We start from the raw sequence: 25123 nt of genomic DNA, 5'->3' as shown, positions 1-25123 counted from the left end.
TAGCCCCAATTCTATTGCTAGGGGACTTGCAGGGTATTTCTAGGGTGAAGGTGGGGGGGCACACCGTTGGAACGGGTATCGGGGGTATATATCGGGTATACGGGAATACACTGACAGTGTATTCCATTCAGGATCCTGGGAAAGCTGGGTTGCGGCGATTGAGCCCGTCAGTGCCACGTTACACTGACAAGCTTCTCCCTGGAATTTAGCTCTTATAAGAGCTGTTGGTTGTCTTCTCCTTCCTATCCTAGCCTGTCCCTGCCTACCCAGAATCTAAGCCCTAGCTAACTGGACGGAAACCTCCGTCCCTGGTGAATTGCAAGCTCAGAATGACGCGAAGCTGGGCGTCGCTGTTCTTTTAAATTAGAGGTCACATGTTTTCGGCAGCCAATGGGTTTTGCCTACTTTTTTCAACGTCACCGGTGTCGTAGTTCCTGTCCCACCTACCCTGCGCTGTTATTGGAGCAAAAAAGGCGCCAGGGAAGGTGGAAGGGGAATCGAGTAATGGCGCACTTTACCACGCGGTGTTCGATTCGATTCGAACATGCCGAACAGCCTAATATCCGATCGAACATGAGTTCGATAGAACACTGTTCGCTCATCTCTAAATACTGTGTGCAGGGCTTACTAAGGGACATAATAGAGTGCGGAGGAGGGGGTCGGTCGAGGTCTTCAGCGTCGGTTTGGGGGGGGGGGGGGCATGTCAAAAGTTCGCCATGGGGCCCCACCATTCCTAGTTATGCCACTGGGTGAAACACAATAGCTTTTAGCACGGGCAATAGTAAAAAAAAATCAGCACTGGGGGAGTAGAACAACTCCGCTGTTTACTTGGGTCTTTCCAGCATACAAAATGCTCCAAATGCTTCATAACAGCTCTCTGTTCCGGCTAATAAATGAGGGTTCTGAATCAGAATTTCCCTTCTATTTGCTCACGATTCCTTGTTTGCCACTTGAAAAAGCAGAAATCTTATTTATTAATAGGAGCTCTTTTGTTCAGAAGGGACAGATAAAAGCCTAAAGTATATTGTATTAGACTTGTCCTCCTCAGAGCATCTTTAGGTAATTGATTGACTGTCCAAATGGATTTGGATTACTCCCTAAACATTCACTAACCTTCATAAATCCTGGATTTCATGTTTAAAGATTCACATCCGTTGAACATCTACCTTTGACCTCTAGTTAGAGACCCATGTATGAACTCTTTTTACTATGACAACTTGTTTGGCTTGTCATGCTGCTCAGTTTGTACATAGTCTACTCGTACACTAAGTACTACCCTGTATTATAAAAATACCTTGTGTAACCCACCTCTATAATCAGAGTTCGCTGAGGCAAATAATGTAACAGCTCCAGCATGCTGACTTCTTACGTACTTACTACACAGGCTCTGGCCTCACTATAATTAACAAAGAGTATATGAAGATAAAAACGCACAAAAACAAGTTGCGGTCCAGTTGAAAAGAAAAAAAAAAAGTAGTCTTACATTCTTTAGTATGAGCCAGCTTTGTGTTTCAAGGCTGGTTAGACCTCTCCGCAGTCTCTCTTAAAGGTCACTAGACAGTGCCTTTGCTTAGCAAAAACAAAACAAAAACCCATCTGCAGTCTCTTATCTTCATAGTCAGTTGAAGGCCTGTATACATAACATATGCCTGAGTCTTAAAAGGCCCTTTGATTGCTTTTTAGGAAATGCAGAATAATACTACTATACTATACTACTAATACTAATACTACTACTATTGACAACCTGTAGCTGTTAGCTTGATGATACATGTAACGGGAAAATATTCCTATGAGAAGCCTGGGAGCCGTTATAAGGCTCCCAGCTTATGTAGAAACAGGTCAGTCTTTTTTAACTTTTGGGGGCTACACCATAGTGCAATGCCTGCGATCAGCGTGAGCTCTGATTGCAGGCATTATCTACGGGTCTCCACTGCAGAGCAGACGCCATCTTTAAAGACCTGGCATCAGCCGTAATAGTGTGGTTGATATTGGGAAGGGGTTAAAGCATTGCACACTACAATAAATCACTGCTATACTGAAAAACTTTAAAAGTTGTATAACCCCTTTAAGTGTCTGTGTTGCTGATCCCGAAGCTTTTAAAGGGTCTCATTGCCTGGCACAGTCCCACCCTTTCATGGATAGAGTTCAATTGGTTACCTTGCATTCTATATTACATGTCACTTATACCTACAGAAACACCGGCAGTGTCCCTATAGGTATAATGGAAGCAGAAAGTTCTCAGAGGAAACCTCTGTGGAGTTTTAGCAAAAAGTGCTGTGGGAAAAACTCATGCATTGCCGCCGATATTTTTCCTGCAGCGCTTTTTTTGCTGCAGGACACTGTGTAAGGGCTTACTCTTCATTCACATCTGCATTCGGTATTCCCTTCGGGGAGTCCTCATGGAAACCCCCCGAACGGAATACCGAATGCAACTGCAAGCGCTGTGCAGTGAAAGTACACGGACCCCGTAGACTATAATGTGCTTTCCATGCACGAATCATGTGGACAGGAAAGTAGATTGTGAATTACTTTCCTGTCCGCATGATCCCTGCGGAGATCTGGCGGTAAGCACATGGATCCCATTATAGTCACATGAGGTGCAGGACTCCCAGCAAGAAGGCGCCAGCACAAGACTGAATGGACACTGGCGGCAGATAACAGAGTGCTGGGAACAGGTGAGTGTGTTTATTTTTTTATTTTACATATCCCGCCGGGCACATGGGTTGTCCAATTCCTGGACAACCACTTTAAAGGATTTATCCATCTTTCTAATATTGATGGCCAGTCCTTACGATAGGCCATCAATATTATATTTGCAGCAATATAACAGCCAGGACCTCTGCAGATCAGTTTTCGGGACAGTGTGGCTACAGGTAATGGTAACATTTCTAGGAGCCACGCTGTTCACTTGCCATACAAGATGTAGCAGTGGGTTTAGGTAGTGCAGTGGTGCACATCGTATAGTGGGTGAGCAGCATGGCTCCCGACATGTTATTACCTTAAGCTGCCCTGTCTTGGTACCGCTGATCTGCAGGGTCCTGGCGGTGGGCCCCTAGAAACAATTCCACTGGTGGGCCCTAGACACCCCAGTCTGACACTGAATAGGTCTAATAACCCAGGTCTCCAACTATGATTAGATTGTAGGATTGAGTGTGCCTCTCATAACCCCACCCAGCCAGGATCTCTTAATCACTTACCCCATGTCCCTTTGCACTTTAGGCGCTGTTCCTTATTTTCTTATTTAACTCCGGTTGGTCCCTATATCTTTTTACCTCCCTTCCTTTTCTCTGTCGACCTAGACTACATAAGAGTTCTGTTTTAGAGGTAATATAAACAATTATGTCACAATATGGGGATATTAAAATGTCCAAGAATGCACCAATTTCTTTTCTTTGCACCCAGCTCACCACAATAGGTGGAGTGGCCGGGATCAAGGTGGAATAAGGATCAAGGGATTTACTATAACTCACATAAGGAAACTGGCCTCTAGCTCCCAAATATCTCAATACTGGTGCATGAGACATCTTGAGAGCTAGAAGAGGCCAGATCTTTTTAATAATTTTGGTACATCTCATGCCAGTGGGGAATGAATTAAGAATGGCATAAGAAATGCCAGTTTTTGGCCAACATATTCCACCTATTTTGGTTGTGTCCTTTACTTCAGCGATATTGGCGACAGGTTCAGACATTAATGGGTGTTGGGAATTTGCCTCCCCCTACTCCCTAAGACATCTTCTTAACCCGCCCCCTGAGCGCCTATGTAAGCATACCCTGCAGCTCCTAATCTATGTGCTTACCTCAGCTAGGTGTCTCATAGCTAAACATTGGAGACAGACTCCCTCCACCCCACCCCGCATCACTGGAATAGTTGTATGCTATAATTAGAGGGTTTCGGTCCCTTGAATATCTGACAGCTCTCCTGAATAATGAGGAGAAATTCCAAAATGTCTGGGGCCGGTCAGTAAGGCATTGCACCTCCTTCCCCTCTCCCTTGTCTCATGATTCATGTCTTGTGTATCCCTCCATACCTATTTGTGATTTGCTAAGTTATCCGTCACATCTTTGTTATTTTTACTCTGCCTTTGTTCACCTTTATTGGCTCATATTCTGTTTGTTTAACTTATACTGCCTTTGTATACTTTGTTTTCCTTTTTAAGAAAAATTATAATAAAAAAATGCCAAATTTTATAAATTCCCCCAGTGATGTCACACTGTAGTGACTATAAACAGAGATATTATATACAGAAATAAGACAGTGATGGCATGGATCATAAACACAGTAGCCCAGATTTACTATTAGTTAGTGCAAATTTATATAGGCAGTCTGAAAATACACCAGATTTATCACACTGACTGGTACTGGATAATAAATCTACTGTATCTTTAGACTGACTAGGCTACATTTATTTATTTTTTAAATTTTTCAACACTATTTTGGTGCATTAGCAAGCCAATTCGTCACAACTTTTCAGCTACAAACACTGGATTGGGGACTACCAGTTGATTAAATATACTTCAGAATGGGTGCCCTCAACAAAACAATAGATAAAATATAACTTATTAATACGATTAAAATATTCCGGGGCAAAAATTGTGTCCCCTAAATATAACTAAATACAACTTGTGTGGGAGGGTAGTACACAAACCAGAAATCAATGCGCCGTTCACTCTAGAGGCGAAAGGACTCATGATACTGATACTGTTATGTTTTATTGACCCTCTGTACCCCTTAATGAAAAATAGCATTAATTTCAGTTTATGTTGTCTATATTACACCTCCTTCACACAGGACAATAATGGAGTCTGAATGGGCCACACGGTGGCTCAGTGGTTAGTACTACAGCCTTACAGCGCTGGAGTCCTGATGTTCGAATCCTGCCAAGGGCAGAAAAGCCATCTGCAAGGAGTTTGTATGTTCTCCCCATGTTTGCATGGATTTCGACCCCATATTCCAAAGACATACTGATAGGGAAAAAAAATGTACATGTTTCTTTTTAATTATTCTTTTTTTACACTGTAATCATTAGAACCCCAGGGAATCTGATCACTAATGCAATGCATTACAATGCTAATACATTGCAAAATAACGGCATTTGTATGACATATATAGCCTGCCATATGAATAAATGCCAAACAAGCCTGGGAGTCTTCAATAGGCTCCTGGCTCTCATGGCAATGGATTGCCAGTCCCAGATCTAGTTCTGGGAGCTGGCTATCCTCCTCAAAATGGTAGTGCCCATGCAGAAACCCAGGGGCTATAGCAGGTTCACATTGACACATGAAGATGATTTTTGGCCCATATTACTGACTTGTAACAATAGGATAAGGTCATTGAGATTTTTTTTTTTTTTCAGAAAAAAAGAGATCCTGGAGGTGAGTGGGGTATACACAAACTACATGCAGAACATAGGTGCTCTCTAATTTTCAATATTGAGACCCTCACAGCTGGTAGGGGCTTTTCTTTCTCAGTGCAGGTCCATAGGTGATAAATACCTACTGCACTCAACTGATATAGATGAACTGGACTTAGAAGGAAACATGACCTCTGTTCCTCCTTCAGGTAAACTCAATGAATCTGTTATGCCTCTGCCATTCTTCAGTCCACTCTTGTGAATGTTTCATGGCACAGAAAAGCCATATGATATGAAATCACAACCATGAGGTGAAATGTAAGGTCAAATTTTGCCTCTGCAAAAATAACCTCTTAGACCTAGGAATGAAGAACTGAACTTCACAGAAAGATGGGATAGTTTTCACCACTATGATTAGTTCTGCTTACACAGCTAAGTGTCAAATGATTTAACTTACTGCTTAAGATGAAAGGAAGAACCCTGCAGCTTCACTGGTCTCCTTCAGGTCTTACCTTCATTGTGGTGACAATTCCTCTTTATATGAACCTTGTGCAATATAGTGCTATTCTTCTAATACTATGTGTTTTCCCAATTTCAGGTCAGTGTGAGGTATTTTACTTGCTATTAAAGGTGCAATGCCTTGTTTAAAGAACAAACAGGGGACCTATTCTGCAAAAAATAGAGCATTAAGATAAGATAATCTTTTAATAATCTTGGGCTGATCACCTAGAGGCACTGCACAGAAAGGGCCACAGCAGACTCTACCTGCTCAGGAGGCTGAGGGCCTTCGGAGTCCAGGGGACACTTCTTAGGGCCTTCTTCAACTCTGTGGTTGCTTCAGCCATCTTTTTCGGTGTGTCCTGCTGGGGGAGCAGTATATCAACCAGGGACAGAAATAGACTTGACAGGCTGATGAAAAGGGCCAGCTCTGTCCTGGCGAGCCTCCTGGACCCAGTACAGGTGGTGGGTGACAGAAGGATACGTGTTGACCTCCATGCGGGAGAACAAATCCCACCCCATGTATGAGACCTTGATGGGACTTGGCAGCACTGTAAGTGACTGTCTGCTTCACCCCAAGTGTGAGAAGGAGCACGATCGCAAGTCCTTCCTTCCAACCGCGACCAGGCTGTATAATCTACATCAGTCCAAGCGAAGATCTCTCCGCACAGAGAACTAATGATTATGATTATGAAGTCTTCCTTCTTTCTCTTCTGTTCCTTAGCTGCTATTGACTCCTAGTATATCTTCTCTTCTCAGCATATATGTGTCTACGTCTGTAATATATTACTGTGTATTATCCCTGTATCTGTATTACTATGCTGCTGTAACATGCTGAAATTTCCCCACTGTGAGACTATTAAAGGATTATCTTATCTTAATAGTCCCACAATGGGGAAATTTCAGTGATACAGTTTCATGGCTGGTACAGTAGTATATAACAAGAGAGAAACACACATACAAGCACATGGCAGATAAAGAAATACTAGGAATAATAGCACCTAAAAAGAAAAGAAACAAAGACACACTGCAGAATCATTTAGCTCTCTGTCTGAACGGATGTTGATAATACAGCCCGACCGTGGTTGGAGGACACGAGGAGGGGGGCCACAGCATGTAGATATAACAGGAAGAGGTGGGGACATATGCAGCTATCACGATAATATGTGGTAGTTCTTTGGTAGTGTAAGCCGATGGCTGGTCAGGTAATGGAGGGGGTGTACATCTCACCCAGACTACTCAGGTGGGTGAGATGAGAAAACTCCAGGAATGTTTGTTCTCAGAAGACAACTTTCGTCTGCTGAGCATTTTGGTAAATGCTCAGTACTTGGCTGGATTTTTAGGAATGACAGGTAGGTTGGTAGTGGGACCTGTCATTCCACCCCCTCCAGTCCACACTTTGGGGATGTTCCGGCAGCGACTCAGCTGCAGAGAGTCTCTTCGTCAAGGAGGCTTAAGAAGTCAGCTCCAGCAGCAACAATTTGGCAGAGCTTGGCTGGAGAGCAAACAGAGAGGTCATATTTTTGGGAGCTGTGTCCTGAATGATTCTACTGGCTTTTTGGATTTCTGTTATTCTAGGTGAGGTAACCTATTCTATGTTTAGTTAGAGCCTAGCCGGGTAGGTATTTGTTTTTGTATTGTTTCCTTTTGTTGCTGCACTACCTTTTTGAGTGAAAATAAAACTCTACCTTTGTTTTGGACTAAAAGAAACTGGACTTGTGTGCCTATGCCACCCCACCTAGCAACCCCAGACCCTGACAGAAGGTAGTGAGATCTCATGCTCATAGCTGATAGTTCGGTATCTTGCATCAGCGCTATTGTTCCTTAACCACAAAAAAATTACACTGATACGCAATTTTTCAACTTTTTTCTGTTGTTTTCAAGTGAATAGGTGTATCTGAATGGATTTTTTCCGCAGATTCTGAAAATGATCTTCAAATTTCCGTATCACGTCAGGTTTTTAAAAAAACGATGGAAATGTGAAAATTGAAAACAACGTAATTTTTTAATGACATTGCTATATGACAATGTTTGTAAAGTGTGAAAATGTTCTCCGGAGGGATGGAATGATTGTGTTAGGAATAGATAAACATAAATACATATTTAAAAGCAAACATACCTAACATACTGTCCGGTTGGTACGTCCCATCACTTGTATCACCGTCTGAATCGTTGTCTGTTGAGGGCTTGACATTGGACGGGGATGGCACAGGGATGTATTCGCTATGGGGCACTGGTCTTATGGCAGATGGGATATTGGGATACACAATGTTACACTTACTGGTTCTGGTATGGCCCACGATTTTCACTATGCAGAAATAGCAGTCGTCACTGTGATTTTTTGGCTCACGCCACACCATGGGTACACCGAATGGCATTGATACCCTTTTTCCACTTTTCCAGTTCCTCAACCCCTCCACACATGCACGGCACACTTTGTGAGGTGACCAAACTTTGTCCTGATCTGCTAGTTTAATCCCGAAGTATTGGAAATAAGCATTTTTCACGAAAGGCGTAATTTTTCCCGTTTTTTTTCCCGTCGTATAACAGCCACATATGTAACAGAATACGTCGGGATGATTAACACAACCACGTGAAGCCATTGCACACACCACAAAGAAACAACCAAACGCGACCAGTCCCTTCTTCGCACTGACTAGATCTCCCCAGAATGGCGCCACGTGACCAATAGAAAGAAGGGAGTGATGGCGTGAGCAGTGGCGTAACTACCACCATAGCAGCAGAGGCAGATACCACAGGGCCCGGGACATCAGGGGCCCGGTGACAGCTGCTACCATTATTCTCAGAGGTATTTTCGGACCCCCGAGTATAATGATTGGGGCCCCCTGTTGGTGGAATACCAGCAACAGCTGACACACATGGGCTGCAGGTCTGGCTCCTCTCAGCGCTTCAGGACGCTCCCCCTCTCCCTTCCCCTCCCTTTCTCTGCCTGTCCTCTGCCCACCAATGAGAGGGCTGAGGAGAGCCCAGGAGGCGGGGCTTATCCCTGCCGAGCTCCTGCCATCCTGCACTCAAGAGGAGAAGAAGAAGCTGCTCCAGGAAAATGAAACTAAAGAAAGAAAACAGGTCCACAAGTACATACTGGGGTTACTATACTTATTAATATCAGGTACACAGGACATACTGGGGTTACTATACTTATTAATATCAGGTACACAGGTACATACTGGGGTTACTATACTTATTAATATCAGTTACACAGGTACATACTGGGGTTACTATACTTATTAGTATCAGGTACACAGGTACATACTGGGGTTACTATACTTATTAATGTCAGGCATTTGGGGGGGGGGATTACTTTTGTTTTAGTAACTCCATGTGCCTCATATTAATAGCAGTTAACCCTATCATGTCCCTCACATTAACCCCTGTGTGCCTCACCATAAGACTTACTAATATGTGAGACATATGGGGGTAATAGTAATGAAGATACTTTATTATTACCTCCATGTCTCTCACATATCAGTAACTCTTATGTGAGGTACACAAGGGTTAATGTGAGGGACATGATGGGGTTAACTTCTATTAATGTGAGGCACATGGAGTTACTAAATTGTAATGCACATGACCAGATTTTTTATCCACAATTGTCCTGGTATAGCGGTCAGCGGGTGACGTGACAGTATTTAGTCCTGAAGAGGCCAGTATTGGGCATAATACAGGGTGCAGGGGCCTCTAAGGGACATAATACTGTGTGCAGGGGCCACTATGGGACATAATACTGTGTGCAGGGGACACTATGGGACATAATACCGTGTGCAGGGTCCAGTATTGGTCATAATAGAGTGCACAGGAATGCGTAGGAGGGACTCGGTCGAGATATTCGGTGTCGGGGGGAGGGGGGGGGGCATGTCAAAAGTTTGCCACGGGGCCCCGCCATTCCTAGTTACGCCACTTGGCGTGAGGCATGAGTCATACTGCCGTGCCAAGATAACATTCTCTCATTCTCCGCTTTTGTTAGTGCAGAAAATCATGACGTCATATAGATAAATAAGTTGCATTTCCATTGTTGTATTTATTCAATCAAGTTTTGCGGAAACTTATACAATCAAAAGTTCACACAGTGCCGACAAAGCCTTGATCGACTCAAACAAGATATTACGCACTATATACCAAAAAATAATAATATATAAAACTTAATAAAAGACAATTACGCGTCTTCTGACAGACCTTATTCAGAATATTTTACATTATTATTTTAAAAAATTATTTACAATATTCTGAATAAAGCCTGTCAGATGACGTGTAATTGTCTTTCATTACGTTTAATATACACTATATACCAAAAATAATTTTTTTGTACATAGTGCTTAATATCTTGTTTGAGTATGTATTTATGTTTATCTATCCCTTACACAATCATACCGTCCCTCTAGATAAGATTTTAACAAGATACAAACGTTGTCATATATCAATGTGATTAAAAAAATTATGTTTTTTTAATTCTCACATTTCCATCATTTGTGAAAAAATCTGACGTGATACGGAATTTTTAAGTCATTTTCGGAATCTGGGAAAAAAAAAAACATTCCAATACACCTATTCATTTCAAAACAACAAAATCTTGCGTATCAGTGTTAAAGTTAAAGCATACTTTCAGTTATAAAATATTTTTCATAAATGAATAGTGCATTTAAATATAAGAAACTTTGTAATATATCTTATTAATTACATATGTTTCCTTCACCACTTATTAAGCTGTTGTACTGCTCCTCATCTTCAATCTGACTGCCTTTTTACATTATATCTGCCTCCGTATTCAGCCTCACACATATAATTGTGGAGCAGGAAAGGTTGAGTAGGATTCTCCTGCCTGTTGGTTATTGGATATATTGTCTCATTCTGTGTGCTAGCAGCCTCTTATATACAACCCGGCAGTGTTAAAAAAGCAAGGAATAGCAGAATGTAACAGCAGCAATTGTTTGAGTGGGTTTTTTTTGTAACCCCCCTATCTTCATAGACTAAAATGAAGAAAATGGAGAAAGTGCCTGAAAAGTAGGAAACAAAATATATTAATTTAATATGTTATATTATAAAGTTTCTTATTTTCACCTGTACTATTCATTTATGAAAAGTGGTTTATACATGGAGGTACGCTTTAAGGCTGTTGATCTTTTAGGAAGAATGTAGCTATATGGAAGGTATCTACTTGCAAAGGTTTGCAGCTGGAGATAGTACATACCAGGATTATTGTGTAGTATATCTACCAAGCAGACATGAAAGATTTACCAAAACTATTAATTTACTCATGTGTGAGGCAGCAAGCATGGCGGGTACAAACTAGATTTACAAGAGGCAACGCTTAGGGCTCGTTCACATCTGCGTTGCCCTCTCCGTACTTGAGGTTTCCGTTTCCTGCCTAAAACAGAGGCAGGAGACGGAAACCTGCAGGAGACTTTCTCACCCATTCATTTGAATGGGTGCGAAAGCTGTCCGGCCGTGAGCGTTTTGCGCTCTCTGCCGCGAAACCGGGTTTTATAATCCGGACACAGAGTCGGACATGCAGTACTCTGTGTCCGGATAAAAAAAATCCAGTTTCGCGGCGGAGAGCCTAAAACGCTCACCGCCGCTCACGGCAGGACCCGGTCTATGGTTTCCGTCTTCTGGCATGCAGAAGACGGAAACCATAGAACGGAGACCCTGAACGCAGGTGTGAACCCAGCGTTAGTTTATATTGTTTGTCCACTGTTCTGGTTCATCAGAGGGCAAAAACAACAGACTTCTAAAGTAGAGGTTATATATGCCCCTCTCTGTTTCACAGTGTTTCCTGGCCCCGCATATTGAACAGTTTCCCACTACCTCCATGTACAATGTTCCAAAAACCTGCTCTATGAAAGGCCTAAAGCCTACTCTATAAACAATGTCCTGCTTGTTTCACACTATCTGTCTCTGTGCTGAAGAATATCAGACTAATGCAATGCTGTTTCCCAGCATTTCTCCAGAATGGTCATGAGACCAATGCTATGATTTCGGGAATGCTGCACTATATTCATTTGAATAAGTCATTCCTGTTCTAAAAAAAATAAACCTTACCAGGTGAAACTAACCCAAGGTACCATTTTCTTTGCAATAATGCTACAGGATACATAAATTGTTGCATGTTGTCTATTAAAGCAATGGTCCACCCATGTTTTGCCTAGACAAGTCAATTCTACAGGTTGAAAGATGCTCTTTGTGGGTGAGCAGAGAACTCAGTGCTCATATATATATATATATATATATATATATATATATATACAGTATATATATATGCTCTAGGGCATAGCTCATAGAGATGTTGCCTGATCAAGATAACTGCTTAAGCAGATTCAACTTCTAAATCTGAATTATGATCAATTTCCCATAACCCTAAGTGTGACCAGTCACTAATGTGATGATTCTCTAGTATGAATAAACATTATATTTGACAGTGGCTTACATTACTGACAATGTTTAGAAATAACTAAATTCAGAGGGAAATGGAAGCTAAATGAGTTCTTGCTGACCAGTGCAAACTACCAAGCAGCATGACAGATAAGATATGCTTTATACTTATGTTTTTAGTGCACAGCTATAATAAAAGCTGTGGTGAGCAAATCTGCAAACATGCTTACTCTGCTACGACCTGTAATGACATAATCATATACTAGAGCCTGATTAGATGGTTAGAGATTTACCACAATAGTAATGTCTTATATAAGTGTAAACATGTTAGGCACTGTCCATTCAGCAATGTAGTATACAATAGTGTTAACCTAGCGTTGGGGGTTTTGCTTAGGGAGCCAAAAAAACAAAAACCCTATCTGCTTAAAAAGTAGTTACCCACAGACCCCATAAACTATAATAGGGTCCGCCAGGTTCCTGCCCAATTTTTGCATGAAATCGGCAGAGAGAAAAGTTCTGCTTGCAGTGTGACTACAGCCTTAGTGTAACTAGACTTCCCAAAAATGTTAAGTTTTCAGGAAATATTTTTCACATTATTAAATATTGTAATACATTTTATTACAAAATTTGGACTCCTTTCTGTGAAATCCTGTATAGAAACCCAAAGGCCTATCTACATAATTAGACTTCAGTTGCATAGAACATAGTATGAGGTGAAGCTGTTACAGATTTTGCACAGGGGCCCAGGTTCTTTAATTTACATCGCTTGCTAGGTTCACACTAGCATTCGGGTTTCCATTCTCTACAGTTAGTTAGTTTAGTTTAAAATGATACCAAGATCATCATGATAGTCCTTACAGATTTGAGGCGATTTGCTGTTAAACACGCTGTTGGGCATTGAGATCTACATTGGGATCCCCATGCTGAACAGCTATTTCACCAGTGAATTTCTCCAGGTCTGTAAGAGTTATGATGATGATCTTGGTATCATTTTAAAGATGAGACTCTCTTCTTTGAAATGAATCCAAGGTCATGTTCATAACCCTGCAGTTGTTCCCACAGTGAGTGGCGCACCACTAATGAGGCGAAGTGAGCTGGTCGCCTCAAACGGCACTATCAGGAGGGGCGGCATGGATGGGCGCTGGTCTGCATGCATTCCGTCAGGTACATCGTTCTGCAGGAAACTTTACCTGACGAGATGCATGCAGCCTAGCCTTCCCTCCTACTCCTAGGCTGCCCCGGGCTATTAATATATGCTTCACCGTTAACTGCAAGACCCCGATCTAGTTAAAACTAAATCTGTGATTCTGTCTTGTAAACTGCAAACCACTTCAGGCCTGTGGCTTACAGCACACCAAGAAGACAGACACAAGACGTCTGCTTCTCGGCATAGGAGACACAATGCTATGATGTCATTGCGCCTTCTACGCTGAGACACAGACGTCCTGTGCACAGTTATACCTTGTGAAGAAGAGAAGACGGCAGCTGCATCAAGGGATTGCAGGTAGGTGAGTATAACTTTTTTTTTTTTTTTTTTCTTAGCAGAGATTGTGGGTATTTTAAGGTGCCATTAGGAGAGAGCACTTTATATATTAAAGGTATTCTATCACTAGAATACCTTTTTTAAACTAAATATACATAGGAATAGCCTTAAGAAAGGCTATTCTTCTCTTACCTTTATTATTCTGATCCGCGCCACCGTCCCTGAGAAATATCTTCTTTCTTCCTTATGTAAATGAGTTTTCTCGCAGCACTGAGGGTGTTCCCCAGCGCTCAAACAGTACTGAGTGCATCCACAGTGCTGCTTGAAAACTCTCCAGTGATGGCCTCTATCTTCTTCTCCTCCTCTTCTCTTCGTCCAAAAGCACCAACTGCGCATGTCTGTTGGCCATTTTCCTGTGGCTGAACAGGAGAGGCCACAGAGGAATGCCCCCAGTGCCGCAAGAAAACTCATTTACATAAGTAAGAAAGAAAGAGTAATAAAGGTAAGAGAAGAATATCCCTTCTTAAGTCTATTCCTACATGTATTTTGTTTAAAAAGGGTACAGTATTCTAATGATAGAATCCCTTTAAGAAGTGTTATCTATATGAGGGCTGTTAGGGGCATTATTAATATAAGGTGGGTTATTTATATAAGGGGGTATGAGGGAGCATTATATATATATATGTATATATATATATATATATATAATGCTCCCTCCGCTAGAGCAGAAATTATTGCTCTGGGTTTCCTTTATCTCACCTGGCTAAGGAAACCAGATGAGATATACACCCCGTCCACCACTTTACCACAAAGGGTTAATTAGGTGACATGAATAGAAGGGGAATCATTTATATAAGGGGTCAGTAGGGTAGAAGTATTTATGACAGGGGGAATCAGGGGCATAATATAAGGAGGCAATTAATTAAAGGGGTTGTCCAGGATAATCACTTTTTAAATATGAGACTGGAAAGGTGAAAGAAAAAAAACAAACAAAAACCTTCTGTGTCTTGTGCTTCAATGTCTCCCACCATAGTCTGCTTCTGCTGTGTTTTCTGAGTTCACTGACACGGGACATCACAGTGCTGTGGGAACTTCTGCTGGAAGAAAACACTAGAGCAGCAGGATTGCAACGCGCTGGGAGACACCGAAGCACCTTCTCCGGCCTCATATTAAAAAAGTGGAGATCCTGGAAATCCCTTTAAGGTGGCAATTGGGCTTTATTACAGGGGTTTTCCAGCTCATTTTTATTGATGATCTAACCTTAGGACAGATTATCAAGAAGAGATCAGAGGACTTCGCCCTCCCCCCCCCCCCCCCCCCGATCAGCTGTGAAGTGGCTATTGCACCTTTTTATATCACACGTCTGACTGTAACTGTGTGATGTAATTACACTCTTGTCACATAGACGTGTATAGGACAAAGCTGTAGTTACATTACACGGCTGCTATGAGATGAATGACACTGTGTAAACAGAGAAGCCGTCACAGCGTTCACATAGCAGATCAGTGGGGGGTCCAAGGCTTTGAGCCCCACTGATTTTTTTTATTGATAACCTGGAAACCATTTTAATTAGGAAACACCTACGGCATTTATAAGAGGCACTATTTATACAAGGGATACACAGGGCATTATTAATAAGGGGCACTATTTATACAGGGTACCTCAGGGCATTATTAATCTAAGATGCACTTGGGGTATTATTCATTATAGGGGGGCTTATATTATATATTTTATAAATGGGTGTAGCAGCAAGATGAGGGTTTTGTGTAGGTGAGGACAAAGTAGGTCAGATGCCTGGAGAGGTGAGGAGCTTAAGATGTGTTGCAAACCTTACAGAGACAAGTCAGAGCTGGAAGATGTGGCCATGGCGGTCCAAAGGGAAGAGACAGGAACTGTGAACAATCAGTCAGAGACGTCACCTGTAAGTCACAAAATGTTACTACACTGTATTCACCTAAATGATAAATACCTGATTGATGGGGGTCTGTCTGCTGAGACTCCCAATGGGCTTGAAAATCATTTCCCCCCCCTTCTGAGAATTCAGCCTGTCGCTTGGTGCAAGGACAAACCCGCGTGGCTCCCATCCACCTCGATGGAAGTGCCAAAGATAGCCAAAGTCCAGTACTCAGATATCCGCAACACTCTTATTAAAGACAACGGGGGCCACGTGGGCTCGTCCGTCCACCAAGCAGAAGATGTGTTATTTTCATTGTTAATGCCGTGTTGTTGAACTGACACTGAATTAATAGAGTAAGGTGAATTCTTAAAAACTGTTTTATAACTTTGTGTATTGTTTATGTTTATTGTGCGGCAATAGAAGCGTGTGAAGCTAGTAGTATGTAAACTCTTTTTTTTTTTTTTTTTTTGGTTGGGGGGTGTCTTTCTATAGTCCACCTCAGGCAGCATACAGGCTGGGCTCACCCCTGCCCACAGTTTAATGTCCCTCTCCTACCACACAAAAATAAAAAAAACATGCTAATACTCACCTCTCCTCTCTCCCCTACTGTCATAGGTCCGAGTTTTCAGGGAGCTGCAGGTGCAATGTAAGTGACATTATACAGCTCCTGGGGAAGAGAGCATGAATAATGAAGCAGGGAGCGGAAGGCTCCTTGCTTCATTATTGTATGCAACTGGGGCAGCCTGTTGGAACAGCATGTGCAGGACTGTCCCAACGGGGCCCCCGGTACCATTGGGTCCGGTGAAAGTTAGAGTGGCCCTGTGTGGATGGAAACAAAGTGTTTTTGCTGGACTGTTTCTTTACGACTGCATTAATAACACATATTAAATTAATTAATACAATGTATTTAAGGACTGTCCCAACTGAACAGTCCCATTCCATATGTCCCATTACGATATACAGAGGTCAAAGAGGGGAGTTCATGCCTTCAATATGGTAGCCTAAGACTGAGTTTGTAAAAAGTATATTCATATTGTGTGTTGTCATGTCACCAGATTATTCATTCTCATGGGATTATAGCTGTAAATAAAGATTATTAGTTTTAATTTAAATCTCTGTAAATATACGTAGCAAACATAACAACGCCTACACTTGAGAAAAGACTAAGCTGCTGTTAAACAAATATACACTAGAATGTCTTTGCTTTCATGATCATATAACAGGTGTGGTGGTTCACTGGGTAGTATCATGTGGGGTAGGGTCCCAATCTGTGTCAATATGGTGCATTATAGATCCCACGAAGAGATAATATATTCAATGCACAGTGATTTTATTCAGGTGATGAATATACACAGAAAAACGTGAACGTTTTCAGCTGCATTCAGCCTTCATCAGATTCTACAGAAACATACACAAAACGCAAAATCAATAAACTGTGAATATACAAAAGTAATCTGTGTGTGAAGTCCATCATAAACTATATACAATAATATATACAAGTCACATCCTCATCACATGAAGTACAGGTCTATCTCTGTTCATGGTACATAATCGAGGTATATACTCCGCCACCCTCCATGGAGATACTCCAATATACTCTTTTTTCCCTTTCTTACAGAATCGTTAAGCCCTAGGAGGGTATGGTGCCCGGGCAATCGCCTCTACCGGAGATGCAGTCACGTCACCTTTACCACCTTGTATCACTCTTTATTTCTTTTTGTTTTCCTTCTCTTTGTCTCATCATGATACATAACCTCCTTTTCCCTGCTTCTTTAACCCCTTAAGGACCAGGCCATTTTTTGGTTTCGCATTTTCGTTTTTCCCTCCTCACATTTCAAGAGCCATAACTTTTTCATTTTTCAGTTCACAGAGTCACATGATGGCTTATTGTTTGCGGGACAAATTGTACTTTGTAATGGCACCATTCAATATACTGTGCAATGTACTGGGAAGCTGGAAAAAAATTCAGAATGAGGTGCAATTGGAGAAAAAATGCATTTGCGCCATTTTCTTATGGGTTTAATTTTTACAGCGTTCACTGTTTGGTACAAATGACATGTTACCTGTGTTCTACGTGTCAGTACGAACGCGGTGATACCAAATTTATATAGTATTTGAAATGTTTTGATACTTTTAAAAAAAATGATAAACTTTGCAAAATAGAAAAAAAAATTGTGTCATCATGTTCTAACACCTGTAACTTTTTCATATTTCCATGTATGGAGCTGGTTGTGATGTCTTTTTATGCGGGACAAGATGACGTTTCTATTGATACCATTTGGGGAAAGATCTGATGGTTTGATCACTTTTTATTCAATTTTTTATAGGAGGCAAAGTGTTGAAAAAAACGCTTTTTGGCTGTTTTTATTTTTTTTGCCGCTACGCCGTTCGCAGTACGGGATAAATGTTTTAATATTCTAATAGTTCGGGCATTTTGGAGCGCGGGGATACCTAATATGTTTATGTTTAATGTTCTTTAATTACTTTTATAGCTAATCTAGGGAAAGGGGGGTGATTTGAACTTTTATATTTTTTTTATTTTTTTAATACTTTTAAAAACTTTTTTTTTTCTTCTGTTACATTTATGATCAGACCCCTTAGGTACCTTGAAACCTAGGGGGTCTGATCGCTCATACTATTCACTGCAATACTACAGTATTGCAGTGAATAGCAAAATCCCAGCACTAGATCTAGTGCAGAGACAAGCCTGGAAGCCTTCAATAGGCTTCCGGCTGTCATAGCAACTGATCACCGCCCTCATGTGACGTTCAGGAGGGCGGCGATCGGCAAAACATGGCGGCGCCCATGCCGCCGGCGCCGTTTACACACTGCGGTCACGTTTGACCGCAGTGTGTAAAGGGTTAACAGCATCGATCGGCTCGGGCAGCGACCGCTGCTGTTAGTGGCAGGTCCTGGCTGTATTATACAGCCGGCATCTGCCGTGTATGGAGCGAGCTCAGCGTGTGAGCTCGCTCCATACATCCCCATGCGACCCATGACGTACAGTTACGTCAAGGGTCGCTAAGGGGTTAAAAAAAATTTCATTACTTTCTCTCCCTTTTTTCTCCTTTTTTTCCCATTGTTATTCTTTCTTTCCCCTTTGTTTTCTTTTTTTTTCTTCCTTTTTTCCTCCCTCCCCCCCTTGTTTTGTTCCCTCTCTTTCTTTCATTATATCTGTCATTCTTCCTTATCTTATGTGTACATCATGCATTCCACCTTGGAACGCATGACGTCACATCCGGTTTTCCCTATGCCCATCCTTCATTAATTTCCATTTTCTTATATTGTCCCCCTCCTCTACTTTATGTCTTCTATTCTTTCTTTTTTTGTCTCCTTTTTATCATTTTTTCACCTGTCTACCACCTCTGTGTCTCCCCTCCACAGCCTGTTGTTTTCCTTAGCCTCCATGCGTTCCACAGTGGAACGCATGACGCTACATTCACTATTCTTTCCTCTTCCGCGCCGTGCGTTCCACTGTGGAACGCATGGCGCTACTTCCGGTTTCAAGTTTCCGAAACCGGAAGTGACCTTTTTTCCAATCTTCCAACTTCCGGTTTTTCAGCATACACTGCCGAATTTCATATCTCATTGTCTCCCCACTACACTACTGTCCACCAATGTTGCTTCCTTCCTTATTATATTGATCTATGTTGCTCCTCTCCGTGGGAGGACCATTACCCTGTATAATTATAGCTGGGTGCACTTGGACCGGAGGTGGCACCACCCATTGTGACGTCACTTCCGGTCTGACGGCTTCCTGGCGCCATCTCCTTCCCTATTTAAACCCCCTTGACTTCCTTTCCTTACACTGGACCTTTTCCTAATCACCATGTGTTCACTCTTCCTGCATCCGGTAAGATTGTATAGATTGCTCATTTTACTTTTCAGACTATCAATATACTTACAAACTGGGCACCACCCTCTAGTCTACAGTTGTATTATTATCATGCATCATCATATGTCGCTTTATTTTGTTACTATGCTGTACTATACAATTATGGGATATCCCCTAGTATTTTGATCACATTTATGGATGTCCATATATCCATATATCATTGCATTGCATATCTATTACCTTTATTAGATTCATTGATACCTTGTTGTCACTACCTTATATATCACGTAGATGTTTCTGTGGTTTTTGGGATAATATGTTATGTTTCCAATTTTTTGTTAAACTTTTTTCATTTATTGTATGGATTTTCTTGTCTATTTTCTTGTAGTTGTACTGAGGAAGGTCTAAATTGACCGAAACGTCTACTTGTATAACTCTGTATGCTTAAAATAAATATATGAAAAATTCCCATTGAGTGCCAGAAATATTCTTTCTTCGCTCATCTCTAGTCACCACTACTGACGGTCAGTGAGACGTATTCCTGTCTCAAAAAATGCAATAAAGCCAACTAAAATGAAACAAAGAGAGAACAGTACATCATAGGGAAAAATATTTTGTACTAACAACACTTTATTAAAGGCAAAACTGTGCACACCGGGTATGGTGCTGTTATGGATTATAGGAGCAGGGGCATGTGTGCACTTTATGGCATAAACTGGAGGGGTGGGGTTACATTCTTTTTTAATCCTATTGGATTATTGCAATAGGTAGCGCACAATAATTTACTCACCCGTGAATGCTCCTTACCAGACTGGCTTCAGCTGCCGCCTCTAGTTGGCGATGCATGTTACATCCCAATGTTGAGGAATGCCATATTGCAAGCTTGTTTCCTAATACTTCAAAATGGAAAAAGCATGAGTTGATTTTTTACAATCTTTCTCCATAACTTTTTGTTCCCACATAGCAATTTAATCATGAAAATGTCTTCATTTCTGTGGTGTAAAGGAATGACACCACAGAATAATATGACGGTTGTACTGATTTAGTATGAGAATGTGGTTTTCATTACGGTACAGTAGTATTTACACTGCTTCATCCCAGAGAGACATTTCATGGATGACTGTGACAAAGTAATCTTAGCTCCAATATAAAGACAGAAATGTAAGGAATGCACATTGGTTGTGTACCAGCATCCATACTGGCTGATAAATAAAAGCTCTATTTTTAGCTCAGCTTTCATCACTTGTTAATTTTGCACCATTATGTAGCATTTAAAAAAACAAAAACAAAAAAACAAAACAAGGTATATACCCCAGCAGTCCAGATTAAGAGTATTTACATTCATAACAAAAGCTGCCATGCGTAACTAAGAAAAATATTCTCTGGTGAACCTTAACCCGTCAATGCAAAATGACATATGTACAAGTAATGACTGGGAGATAGCTGTCACAAACATGCCATGTACTTGCTGTTCAAGGTAATTGTGTTTTTTGCTATTTAAAGGAGCTCTATCATTGGGAAAAGTCATTTTTAACTAATCACATCCTTGCATAGCCTTTAGAAAGGCTATTCCACACCTACCTTTAGTATGTAAATTGCCTTAGTGGTTTTTGAATAAGTCCGTTTTTATTCACATGCTAATTAGCTTCCAGCCAGCACAGGAAGTTCGCAGCAGCACTCGTCTCTGCTATTCTCTCTTGTGTGTGCAAGCAGGAAGTCATCATCGTCATCAGCAGCCTGTGCTGTATACAACCATAGGAAACAATAGCAAAGAGGGTGCATGATGGTGCACAAAGAGTACTGGATTGTTCACATCTGTGCCCAGACTCCGTTTATACAGTTTCTGTTTCCTGCCCGAAACTGGGAAGGAAACGGAAACCTGCAGGCAAGTGTCTGGCCGTGAGCGCCGGTGAGCGTTTTATGTTTGTGTCCGGTTTAAAAATAACAGTTTCGCACGGAGAGCCCACAAAGCTGTCCGCCGCTCACGGCCGGACCCGGTCTGACAGGTTTCCGTCTTCTGCCAGCAGAAGACAGAAACCTAAGTACGGAGACCGAACGCTGGTGTGAACCCAGCGTAATTAGCATATGAATAAAAATGGACTTATTCAAAAACAAAATGTAGGAATGGAATAGCCTTTCTAAAGGCTATGCAAGGATGTGATTAGTTAAAAATGACTTTTCCCAATGATAGAGCCCCTTTAAAGGGTATGCACACCTTTACATAATAATAAATTTTATTTATATAGCGCCAACATATTCCGCAGCGCTGTACAATTTGTAGGGTTCAAATACAGACAGAAAGATACATTAAAAAGAAAGTCATTTCACACAATGGGACTGAGGGCCCTGCTTGCAAGAGCTTACAATCTATATGGTAGAGGGGGTGACACAAGAGGTAGCAGGGGCGGCATTGCTTATGCAGAAGTCAAACACTTTTGTAATAGAGGTTACTGTCATTACACAAACATAAAACTTTATGAGCCGTCAACAGTTGTGTCTTTTAACATGTGGATGGAGCTTGGACCTATAAAGTTAGCATGAGATGACATCATATCATGTGGGGAAGTGTGGGAGCGGGGACAGAGGAGGGTTAAGGGTTTACGTTAGAAATTGTGATAGGCCTGTCTGAAAAGATGCGTCTTTAGTTTGCGTTTGAAACTGTAGAAATTGGGAGTTAATCTGATTGTCCGGGGATAGAGCATTCCAGAGAAATGGTGCAGCTTGGGAGAAGTCTTGTATACGAGCGTGGGAGGTTCTGATAATAGAGGATGTAAGTGTTAGGTCATTGAGTGAACGGAGAACACGGGTTGGGCGGTAGACAGAGATGAGGGAGGAAATGTAGGGAGGTGCGGCATTATGGAGAGCCTTGTGGATGAGTGATAACTTTATATTTTATTCTATAATGAATAGGCAGCCAATGTAGTGACTGGCACAGACCAGAGGCATCGCTGTAGCGTATAGACTGATAGATGAGCCTGGCTGCTGCATTCAGAATAGATTGTAGAGGGGAGAGTTTAGTGAGGGGAAGACCGATTAGTAAGGAGTTACTGTAGTCAAGGCTAGAAAGAAGGTAAGGAAAGGGCATATTCTGGAGATATTTTTGAGGTGGTGGTGACATGAACGTGCGAGTGATTCAACATGAGGGGTGAAGGAAAGGTCTGCGTCAAACATGACCCCGAGGCAGCGGGCCTGCTGCCTAGTAGTTATAGTAAGGCCTGAGACTACAATGGACAGGGACAGATCTGTTAGATGGTGGAAACAGTAGTAGTTCAGTCTTGGAGACATTTAGTTTCAGATAGAGCGAGGACATGATATTAGAGACAGCAGAGAGACAGTCACTGGTGTTCTGTTTTAGTGCAGGGGTGATGTCACGGGAAGATGTGTATAATTGGGTGTCATCAGCATAAAGATGGTACCTGAAGCCAAATCTGGTGATGGTTTGTCCAATGGGGGCTGTGTACTGTAGAGAGAAAAGAGCAGGGGGCCTAGGACGAGCCCTGAGGACCCCAACAGCAAGGGAAAGAGGGGAAGAAACAGAGCCCGCAAATGATACACTGAAAGTGCGGTCTGAGAGATAAGAGGAGAACCAGGAGATCGCAGGGTCATTGAGGCCAACTGAGCGGAGCATAGTGAAGAGGAGTTGATGGTCAACAGTGTCAAAAGCTGCAGAGAAGTCCAGAAGAATAAGAAGAGAGAAGTCACCATTGAATTTAGCCATTAGGAGATCATTGGAGACTTTTGTGAGAGCCGTTTCAGTAGAGTGCAGAGCGCGGAAACCAGATTGTAAGGGGTCAAGCAGAGAGTTAGCAGAGAGATAGCGGATTAAACGAGAATAGACCAAGCGTTCCAAGAGTTTAGAGATGAAGAGGAGGTTAGAGACAGGTGGATAGTTAGCAGCACAGGATGGGTCTAGGGAGGGTTTTTTCAATAGCGGGGTTATTACAGCATGCTTGAAGGAGGATGGGAAGATTCCAGAAGAGAGAGAGAGAGGTTAAATATTTTAGTAAGGTAAGTCGTGACAGAGATTGGAGAAGGTGTGAGGGGAAGGGGTCACTACTGCAGTTTGTAGGGCGAGATGAAGAAAGTAGCTGGGATACTTCCTCTTCTGTAACAGGTTCAAAAGATGAGAATGGACAGTTGGTTGATGAGGGGGTCTGTACTATGGTAGCTGTGGGACTCAATGCCACCTGGGGCTTGCCAGTTATTTCCTGACGGATCTTATCAATTTTATCATAGAAATAAGTGGCCAGAACATCAGCACTAAGGTCTGTGAATGGGGTCTGTACCTTGGGTGTGAGTAAGAAGTGAAAAGTTTCAAAAAGCCTTTTAGGGTTGCTGGAGAGAGAAGAGGGCGGTGAAATAGTCTTGTTTGGCGTGGTAAAGGGCAGAGCTATATGTTTTAAGCATACATTTGAAGTGGAGGAAATCTGCAGCTGAACGTGATTTTCTCCAGAGACGTTCGGCACACCTAGACCACCGCTGAAGAAATCGTGTCTGTGGCGTGTGCCAGGGTTGCTGCCTCATATGTGGGACTTTACGAGTGGAGGGGTGCGCCACCTCATCCAATGCATTTTTAAGGGTTTCATTATAGTGACTGCTGGCCAGATTGGGACAGGAGATTGAGGAGATGGGGGACAGAGAGGACTGTGGAGTATCTGAGAGGTGCTGGGTGTCGATAGCACGCAAGTTCCTATATGTGTGTTGGGTAGGTGTATCTTGTGAAGGGAAGAGGGCACTGATGGTGAGAGACAGAAGATTATGATCAGAGAGGGGCAGAGCAGAGTTAGTAAGTTTAGAAACTGTGAGGAGTTGATGGAAGACAAGATCAATTGAGTTTCCACCTACATGTGTGGCGGAAGAAGAACATTGTGAAAGACCAAAAGAAGTGGTTAACCCTTTCGCTGCCAGGCACGTACACTGTACGTGCTCCCAAGGTGGCACTTCAGTAGCCGAGGACGTACTTAGTACGTCCTCCCTACTAATGCCGATATCTCTGGACTGCATCAACATATCTTGATGCTTTAAAATGCATTTTAAAGAAGAGGCTCTCATCTTTAAAATGATACCAGGGACTTGATGATTTTACTTACAGTCTTGGAGCCATTCACTGTTGAAAACACTATTTGGCATTGAGATCCAACTGCAGATCTCAATTCCCGACAGCGTTTCAACAGTGAATTTCTCCAAAACTGTACATCCAATCATCGTGTTCTTGATATCATTTTAAAGATGAGATTCTCCTCTTTAAAATGCAATTGAAAGCATCAAGATATGTTGATGCAGTCCAAAGATATAGAGCTCCAAAGTGTCCCCCCCCTCCTGTCTAAGCAAGCAATTTGCGATCAAAGGAAGAGGGACACGGAGCTGTGCAGCAGAGAGAGAGACAGTGAAACCAGTGAAATGATCTCTCTCTCTGCATAACTTGTATGTGACAGCAGGAGGGGGGTGGCAGGGACTCTATTGTCCTTATTAACCCTTCTCCTGCCAATCAGAGCATATACTATACATTTGTCTCTGATTGTCACATACAGTTATAATGTAATTCCCCCCTGAGCTTTTCTAGTGGGGTATTCTTATGTTATACCTCCTGAACATAACCAGGAAGTTTGTTGGCACTGTGACCCAGACGTTTACCATTGTCCAGGTCGCACCGCCAAAAAAAAAGTCGCACC

This window comes from Leptodactylus fuscus, chromosome 6 (genome assembly GCF_031893055.1).
Source record: "Leptodactylus fuscus isolate aLepFus1 chromosome 6, aLepFus1.hap2, whole genome shotgun sequence".
NCBI classification, from domain to species: domain Eukaryota; kingdom Metazoa; phylum Chordata; class Amphibia; order Anura; family Leptodactylidae; genus Leptodactylus; species Leptodactylus fuscus.
Note: the sequence above shows the minus strand (reverse complement) of the source record.